Raw genomic sequence first — 8,262 nt, 5'->3', positions numbered from 1 at the left:
AACACACTCACCAGCAGGAAGAGCCATCAGCCCTTCCCCATGGCTCTCTGGGAGCTGCATGAGGTCAGGAGGCCAGTGAGAATGGATCATGTCAGGTTATTGTACTCGTTGTCCTCTGCTGACCACCAGTGTTAAATTTTATCTCCTGTATATGAAGCCAAATTTGATGATAAGATACTGTGATAAAAGGGTTTTGTTTGTTTTGTTTTTTTGTACAGCCCCATGTGACCATCGCTGACCAGCCTGCATGAGGTCGAAGGGAAATTCAAAAGGTTAAAGGTTTGTGAAAAGGACGCGGACATGCCAGAGCTCATACATGGAGAATGGAAAACAGAGCTTTTGCTGTTGATATAACTTTTCAATTTGTGACTTTTCAAATTTCCACCTCAGACCCCAAAAAGTAGATTCTGTTAATCTGGACATAAATTTTTCAGTGGGAGAAACTGTGACACTGAACCTGACTTTAATTCACTTGTTTAAGACCAAAACAAGCTGGATTCCTTTTACTGAATAAGAAAAAACAAACTGGAAAAGCAGTAGATCAAGTACTACAAGCAGAATAGCAATACTAGATGATTCAGAGTTTGTATTTTCAGGGAAGTCAATGAAATCGTGATTGAATCCTGGCATTTTTACCGTACATTCTCATCGCCTAACTCAATGTCTGCTCGTACCAGTAATGGCTTATAAAGAGAAATAATAAAAATCATTTTAAGGAGAATTTAGTTCACCTCAGTAGTGCCAGTTTGTCGTGTGGCCCCTTGGGGAAAATAAATGGCCACCCCTGGTTTTAGAGAGTAGTCTCCTTATTTGGGACAGCAGTATCTCTCACTGGCACAAAAGTATCAGACTTGCCATTGTCTTGCAGGTGTCTGCTCCCACGGCACACATTGAACAGAGACACGAATCACAGTTTGACTATTCAATTAAATTCAATTGAGTTTTATTTATACAGTGCCAAGTCATACCAGGAGTTGTCTCAAGGTGCTTTTTATTGTAAGGTTAACCCCTGAAACTGTAAAACCCCAGCAATTAGACAATCTAACCGAGCAACAGTGGGAAGGAAAAAAGGGAGATGGGAGAGAATAATGACAGCATAAGTTTAATTACTCCGGACATCACTTTAAGGTCTCTTTGGACTGGTTTTCATCCTTGTTCTTGGCTTTGTGTTCTGTAACACTAGCTAAGGTTACTGCAGGTTCCAGCATGATACAGGTTGTGGTTGGGAGAAGAACTCGGCAATGACCATCTGTGCCCCCACCCTATGGATCACCTTGAACCTAAATGGCTGGAGAGCCAGATTCCAGCGGGTGATTCAGGCAGAGGACAAAAATGAGGGAGAAGTCAGGCAAACACCGCCTGGCACTGCTCCATCCACTGGACCAGATCTGGAGCTCCCTTTCAGGAGGTCGGTTAAGAGATTGCTCAGCTGCAGTTAGTTTGGGACGGGAACGTTGGGGACAAACCTGTGGGAATAACAAGCCAGCCCCATGAACTGCCTCACCTCCATTTTAGTCTTGGAAGTGTATTAGACCATCTCCAGCATACCAGCCAATTACTTCTTAACTAACTGTCTCTTATGTTCGAGTTACCGAACCAGGGTGAGTTTCAAAATCCTGTGGATGTCTGGGGCTCCTCTGCACAGCAAATAACAAAGGGTCTAACCACTAATCCCAGTTGCATTCATCCTCGTGAATGAACTTGCAAATTAAAAACTTTAGAGATTTATTCAGTTGCATCACTAACCTTTTAGTCTGTGTGATTGACACTGGTCCTTTTAAAGTGCAAAACATAAACAAAGTCCCCTGGTTACTATCTTTTTTTGGGACGCCAAGTCAGGAATTGATCCAAAAACAGCATCTTTGCCACACTCTTTGCAGAAATGCTGCTCAGTGGCACAGTTTTAGATATTGCATTGCATAATCCACTCAAACTAATTGAAAGTGATGTCCACATGCACTCTGGTGAAATTGCTCGGTAAGGTCTATGCCATCACATTCAAACAGGACCTTCAGTAATGGCGATGGATCCAAAGGCTATCTTGGAATGGACCATTCTGGGCCAACAGAATTGAGCCATTATTTGCTTTTATTTGCTTTGACCAGCCGTCATGTTACAATGAGCTGCCTGGAAATGTAATTCCTGATGGCTTTTTAGCACCAGCAACTTGGTGAGCTCTTTTCCTGTACAACACTTAGACTCATCCCCTTCCCCGATCCCACGCAGTGTAACTGAGGGCCAGAGAGAGAGCTGGTGCAGGAGAGGACCCAGACTGAGCAACCAGGTTCTCCAAAACTTGCATCTGGCACTCAGCCTGTGTCTCTAGCTTCTCAAGTGATTGCTGGTAGGTGGTCGCCTGCTCCTGATGGTTGCCTACCTCACATACCAGCTCTGCCACCATGTGCTCCAACACAACAGCTACATTGGCTGCAGGTCCAGCGTGTCGCACTGGAAGTTTGGGCATCACAGTAACATTAGCCAATATTACTACAGGTCCCAGCACAACAGACACAGGTTATGGTTGGTTGCACGTTTTACTTTTATTTACATTTTTAGTTAGTTTTCGGGCCTCAGTAGCCACGTTCCTTCTGACAGTATGATTAGACGATCACTGAAAGTTGCACCAGCCATACTGCATCACTTTTAAGTTACGAGTAATGTTTAATACACGGGTATTGAGTAACTACCTCAACACTGATCACAATACTGAAAAAGCTCGACAAATACCTGAACTCTTGAAGTCCTCTGGAGGCCCATTGACATATCTGTAGCATGAAAATACTTGCAACCATGCTGTTGGAGAATACAGGTTTCAGGCACAACTTTTGTCAATTTCAAGATGGTAACATTTGATTGGTGGATCTTTTTAAAGCTTTGCAGATCTAGAGGTAGTCATAATAATCTGAGAAAAATGTGTGTTTGCTTTTTGATGTTGGTGGTATTTATATTTTCATCTATTTGGAAATATTTTCTCATGAAACAAAACCGTCTTGTTCTTTTGTTGTTGTTGTTTTTTTTACATATACTCAATGCATACGTTGTAGTGTAATTACAATAGAACATTATTTTCTATCATAATTTACTTGCAGTTGACTACATCAAACTACAAACTACATCACTGGACTGTGTGATCATTTTCAAAGTACTTCCTCAGGGTGAATGAAGAATTTTAGTCTGCAGTTTTTAGTGACAGTCTTTGCATATTTTCCAGCACCATACACTTTATGTTGATATCAAACGCTAGTACAGAGCTCCCATATCAGCCTACAACCTTTGTCAGATCACAAAATTCCATATTCTGTGAAATATGAGGACATTTCTAAACTAGCTGCAAAGGAAACTGGGAGATTAGGGTGGAAAGTGCATTAGGATGCTGTGGTTGTAAATATATATGAGGATGGAGAGAGGGAGAGGGAGGAGGGTAGGTTTTTAAGTTGCTGTCACCACACTGTCACCGTGTCTGTCAGAACAGATCCATCAAGGCTCTGACACGTCAGGTTTCACATTTGCATGGAGTGCAGCAGGAGCGTGTCCTTATTATGCATCCTGCCTCACACTAACCTTCCTCTACCAGATGAGCTAACTAGCAGCGAGAGAGGCATATTTTACAGAATGGCATGAGCTGGAAATGATGGAGAGCAGTTATTGGCATCTGACTGTGTGTGTGTGTGTGTGTGTGTGTGTGTGTGTGTGTGTGTGTGTGTGTGTGTGTGTGTGTGTGTGTGTGTGTGTGTGTGTGTGTGTGTGTGTCTGTGTCTGTGTGTGTGTGTGTGTGTACCTATCTGTCCGTCTGTGTCTCGGTGCCGGGTGCCACCATCTTCCCAGGTGTATAAAGAACAGCCGTCTAGTCAGGTGAGTTGCCACTAACTATGTCTTGCTTTGCATTTTTCTCTGCAGGCTCAAACCTGGATATAGTCATGTGTACGTCTGTGTGTGCTGCACAGTATGGAGATGCAGATGCAGTCGGTCCCTCGGTGGGAAAGCTTCCGCTGGGACAGACACAGCTGTGGCACGGCATCAGGTTGCTAACGAGCCTTATCGCACAGGCCCTAGACTATGCACACACACACACACACACACACACACACACACACAGACACATGTGCATACACATGCATAGAGGGAGTCGTGCACAAATTCCCTTTTAGTCACAAAACCGATGTCAGAGGTTTTAAAGTGTCCCACTCTAAGTAATAAATGTAAATATTTCCTCCATTGTTCTTTCACTATATGATTGCATCTGCAACTTAATAAATTATTTTTATTGTCCTTTCAGTTATATATTAGAGGTGGGAATCACCATACATCCCACGATACGATATTATCACGATACTTAACGCACGATACGACATTATTGCAATTTTTTTAAATATTTTGCAGTATTCAGATTCTGTCCATAAAGGTAAACTTTATCAATATTCATTTTATCTAATATCAAAGTCTCACACTCAGTCTTTCTCTCATTTCAGTTTTATTGTTGACAAACTGAACGGTTTGTATTACAGTCTAGTCCAACTTAACTGAATGCAACCATCTGGTACAATTATAACTATTCTGAACTATGCAATATGAAAACTATGCAGCCCCTTCAGCAACTGAAGAATTTGAAAGTAAATTAAGACAAAATATAATTTTACATTAAATAAAAAAGTTTTAAACTTAATTAAAATAAAACATGTCTTAAATTAAAATAAGTAAACTGTCATGTTTATTGCTGCCAAAAAACAAGTTAAACACATTTGGACAGTGAAGGAATGTCAGGATTCTTGCTCAGAAAAAGGATCAACATGCTCTGAAGTCAGAGTCCACAAAAACTTTTTTTGTAACAAAATATCGATTTGTGCTGTCCCTGTATCGATACATTATTAGCAAACAAAATATCACGATACTACACAGTATCGATTTTTTCCCCCACCCCTATTATATATGAGTCCTTGCATTCACAAAGCTAATGGCTAATCTGTGGAAACAAAACATCAACACTGAGTGAGATGAAGTAAGAAACAAGTGAATATTAAAATTATTATCTTACTGCTATTATCATAGTTCATACACTGACTTTGTGCAAATTGTAAATTCTTCAAGGATAAAGAGATTTTCCCCCCAGTGTATTAGGTTCAGTCATTTTCAGTTTATAACTTTGACGAAGCAGTGAACTCTCGGCTCATTTAAAAATTCGCCAATAATCTGAACACTCATGTCTAATGAGACAAGTGAGAGCAATTGTCACCCTTTGCCTGTTTCCAAATCTGGAAACAATGGCTTGTATTTATAGTGCAACTCTTACCACAGCTAAAACTGAGGGCAAAAAGGACAAAAACAAATATTATAAACTAGCTCTATAGCATGCTGGTGTGGTGGTTAGCACCACCGCCTCATAGCGAGAAGATCCTGGGTTTGTATCCACCATCTGGCCAAGTTAAAGATCACAGAGAAAACCCAAACAGTCAGATGCCCTCAAATCTCTCTGAATAACGTGGCTTTTGTTTCTTGTTCCTGGGCTTCTTCCAGTCTGTCTGTAACTACAGTTAAATGTAACCTCCCACTCTTTTCTCAGGAGGTTTTTGTACTTGCTCCATTCTTGCCTCAGCATTCCATCTTCTCCTTCTCTCCATTAGAAACTGTTGAAGGTAAATGGACTGGTTCTTATGTAGCGCTCTGCTCAATCTTGAGCACTCAAAGCGCTTTACCCAACTTGTGCATTCACCCATTCACTCAAGCACATTTTTCTTAGTGCTTTCTAACTTTCTAACATTCACACACATTCATACTCCAATGGATGCATCTGAGAGCAACTTGGTTAGTATCTTGGCCAAGGATATTCTGCATGCAGACTAGGGGAAGCCCCCTTCCGATCAGTAGATGACCTGCTCTAGTGCCTGAGCTACAGCCACCCATACCTACCCTACCCACCCAAGGTACTGAGCTCATGAAAAAAAAGTTTAGAGCCACCTGTTTTTTGGTGCCAAGCACAGTATCTACGTCATGGTGGAGATTTCAGGAGACAGTGATTTACTGTGGGAGAGCTGGACAGGACTGGTATCTGCTCCTTTGTGAAAGGATGAACAGACGGAGCACTACCAGAGACCTGCAAAGTGACCTCCAGCAGGCACTGGTGTTAATGTCTCTGACCAATCAGAAATAAACACCATGAGGGTGTCCTGAGGGTCAGACGCCCTCTAGTGGACCCTGTGCTCACTGCCTAGTACCATGGAGCCCCATTAGCATTTGCTGTAGTACACCTGAATTGTCAGGTCTACCACTGGAACCCCCCACCTGGCTTTTCACATATGAGAGTGGGCTCACCTTGACCACATGTCACAGATGTAAAAGAGTGTGGAGAAGCTGCGGAGAACATTATGCTGCCCGTAACATTTTTCAACATGCCCTGTCTGTTGGTGGGTCAGTGATGTCTACAGAGACACATCCATGGAGAGACAAATAGACCTCTACAGTCTAGGCAACAGCCAAATGACTGCCAATTGGGTATTAGGATGAAATCCTTGGACCTGAGCTTGGAAAGAAAAGTGTCTGGACTTTAAGCTTCTTGAAGACTTTTCATCTGAGAAGCTTCTTCAGTTTTAGGAGCGATTGGTGAAGAGCCCCAGATTTTAAGCCCAATTGGAGTGTCCCTAAGAGGTCCTGGACCCCCTATTGATCCTCTGCCTAATCACAGTGTGGGTCACAATCAGCCAAGGCTTCAGGTGAACCCGTTTGGAGACTTTGCCCCACCCTATCGACCATCTTTGAACAGAGGCGGTGGCTTACGACACCAACTGTCTGTCATCTATAATCCAGTTTTCAGATCCCTTCCTTAACGTCTACTCACATCCTGGGCCACCTGTTCTCAGTAAGTCACATGATAGGGTGGGGCTGGGTGTTCATTCAGTGGTGCTAGCTTCAGTCATTGTGTAAACGAACTGTTGGAAGGTTGGAAACCTGCAGTCAGCTGAGACTGAAGAAGTCTCCCACTGAAAACATCCAGATGAACAAAACCAGCTTTTTGACATTTACTTACCTGGATGATTGAGCATCAAGATGTCTCACAATGGGTTCACCTGAAAACTTGAAACTTTGGAAACCTTGGAAAGGAAAATACCAACGTAAGCAAAAACCACATTTTACTGTATATCAGCCTGTAACTATATTTTTCAGTCCTTTAAATTTAGAGATTTTAAGATAAGAGTCTACAGTATGAGGATTTTTGGAGTCTGCCAAGTGGCAAAAAGCAGAACTGCAGTTTTTGCCACTTGTTGGCTTCAACACTAGAATCAACGGTTATTATCCTACAGAGAGCTGAATTCTTAGATACCCCAAAAATCAAACTGAAAAAATGATGTGGTGGATTAGTCAATTTTACTGAACTTTCATTCAAGCAATTCCCAGAGGTATTCAGTATGGTCTGACAATGAGTCCAAGGATTGTCTGCAAAGGTTCTCAATCATCCAGGTCATCAGGAGCTTGGAAAGAAAAACATCTGGATGTTGTGAGTGTGTGCATTGCCTTTTGGACTATTTTAACAGATTACCTGACTAATGTTAAGGCTGTATTATGTGGTAAAACCAAGGTTTTTGTGCTCTGACCTAGAAAGCGTAGAAACATGGTGTACAACTAGACAGTTATTCTGTCTTCCAGTAACACTGGAGGCAGTCACCTCGTGGGCGTTCCAGCCATGTCCTTCTGGGAGGAAGCCCGTAGACCTGATCATCAGCTGGCCTGGGAAACGCTCAATGTTTCTCAGATAAGCTCGTGGAGGTCACCCGTCTTCAGATAAGTGTCACTTTTACTGAAGTTTTTGTCATTAATTTTCAAACAGCGTGCATCATTAATAATGCACGGCACAATGCAACGCACTTTTTAGTTGCGCTTTTTTGTTTTATTGGCGTTAATTTGTCATGTTTTAATATCACGTGAACATCTTTTGTAGTAACATGTTTTCATATTATATTTGTGCCTTGAGAAAACTGTTGTGTATGGCACTAAATAAATAAAATTGAATTGAAATGAAATGAAGAATTTGTGCTTCAGGTCTGTCACATTGTTGTCTGTGCATTTCACCGTTTTTAAAGGGAACTTGCTGACCACGCCAGCTAATAAATTTAAACTTTCTTTCGTCACTCTAAGGTCATTTCTGGCTCCAAAAAACCCAAAATGCTAATTTTTGTAACTTCAAAGGAATCCAAAGTGGGAGTCAACACAGTTACCATTTATACATTCACCTTCATTTATACACTTTCACTATAACATTTTTAACTATTTGGA

This window comes from Astatotilapia calliptera, chromosome 22, assembly GCF_900246225.1.
Source record: "Astatotilapia calliptera chromosome 22, fAstCal1.2, whole genome shotgun sequence".
Lineage (NCBI taxonomy): Eukaryota > Metazoa > Chordata > Actinopteri > Cichliformes > Cichlidae > Astatotilapia > Astatotilapia calliptera.
The sequence above is the reverse complement of the archived record's forward strand: the minus strand, read 5'-3'. Positions refer to the sequence as shown.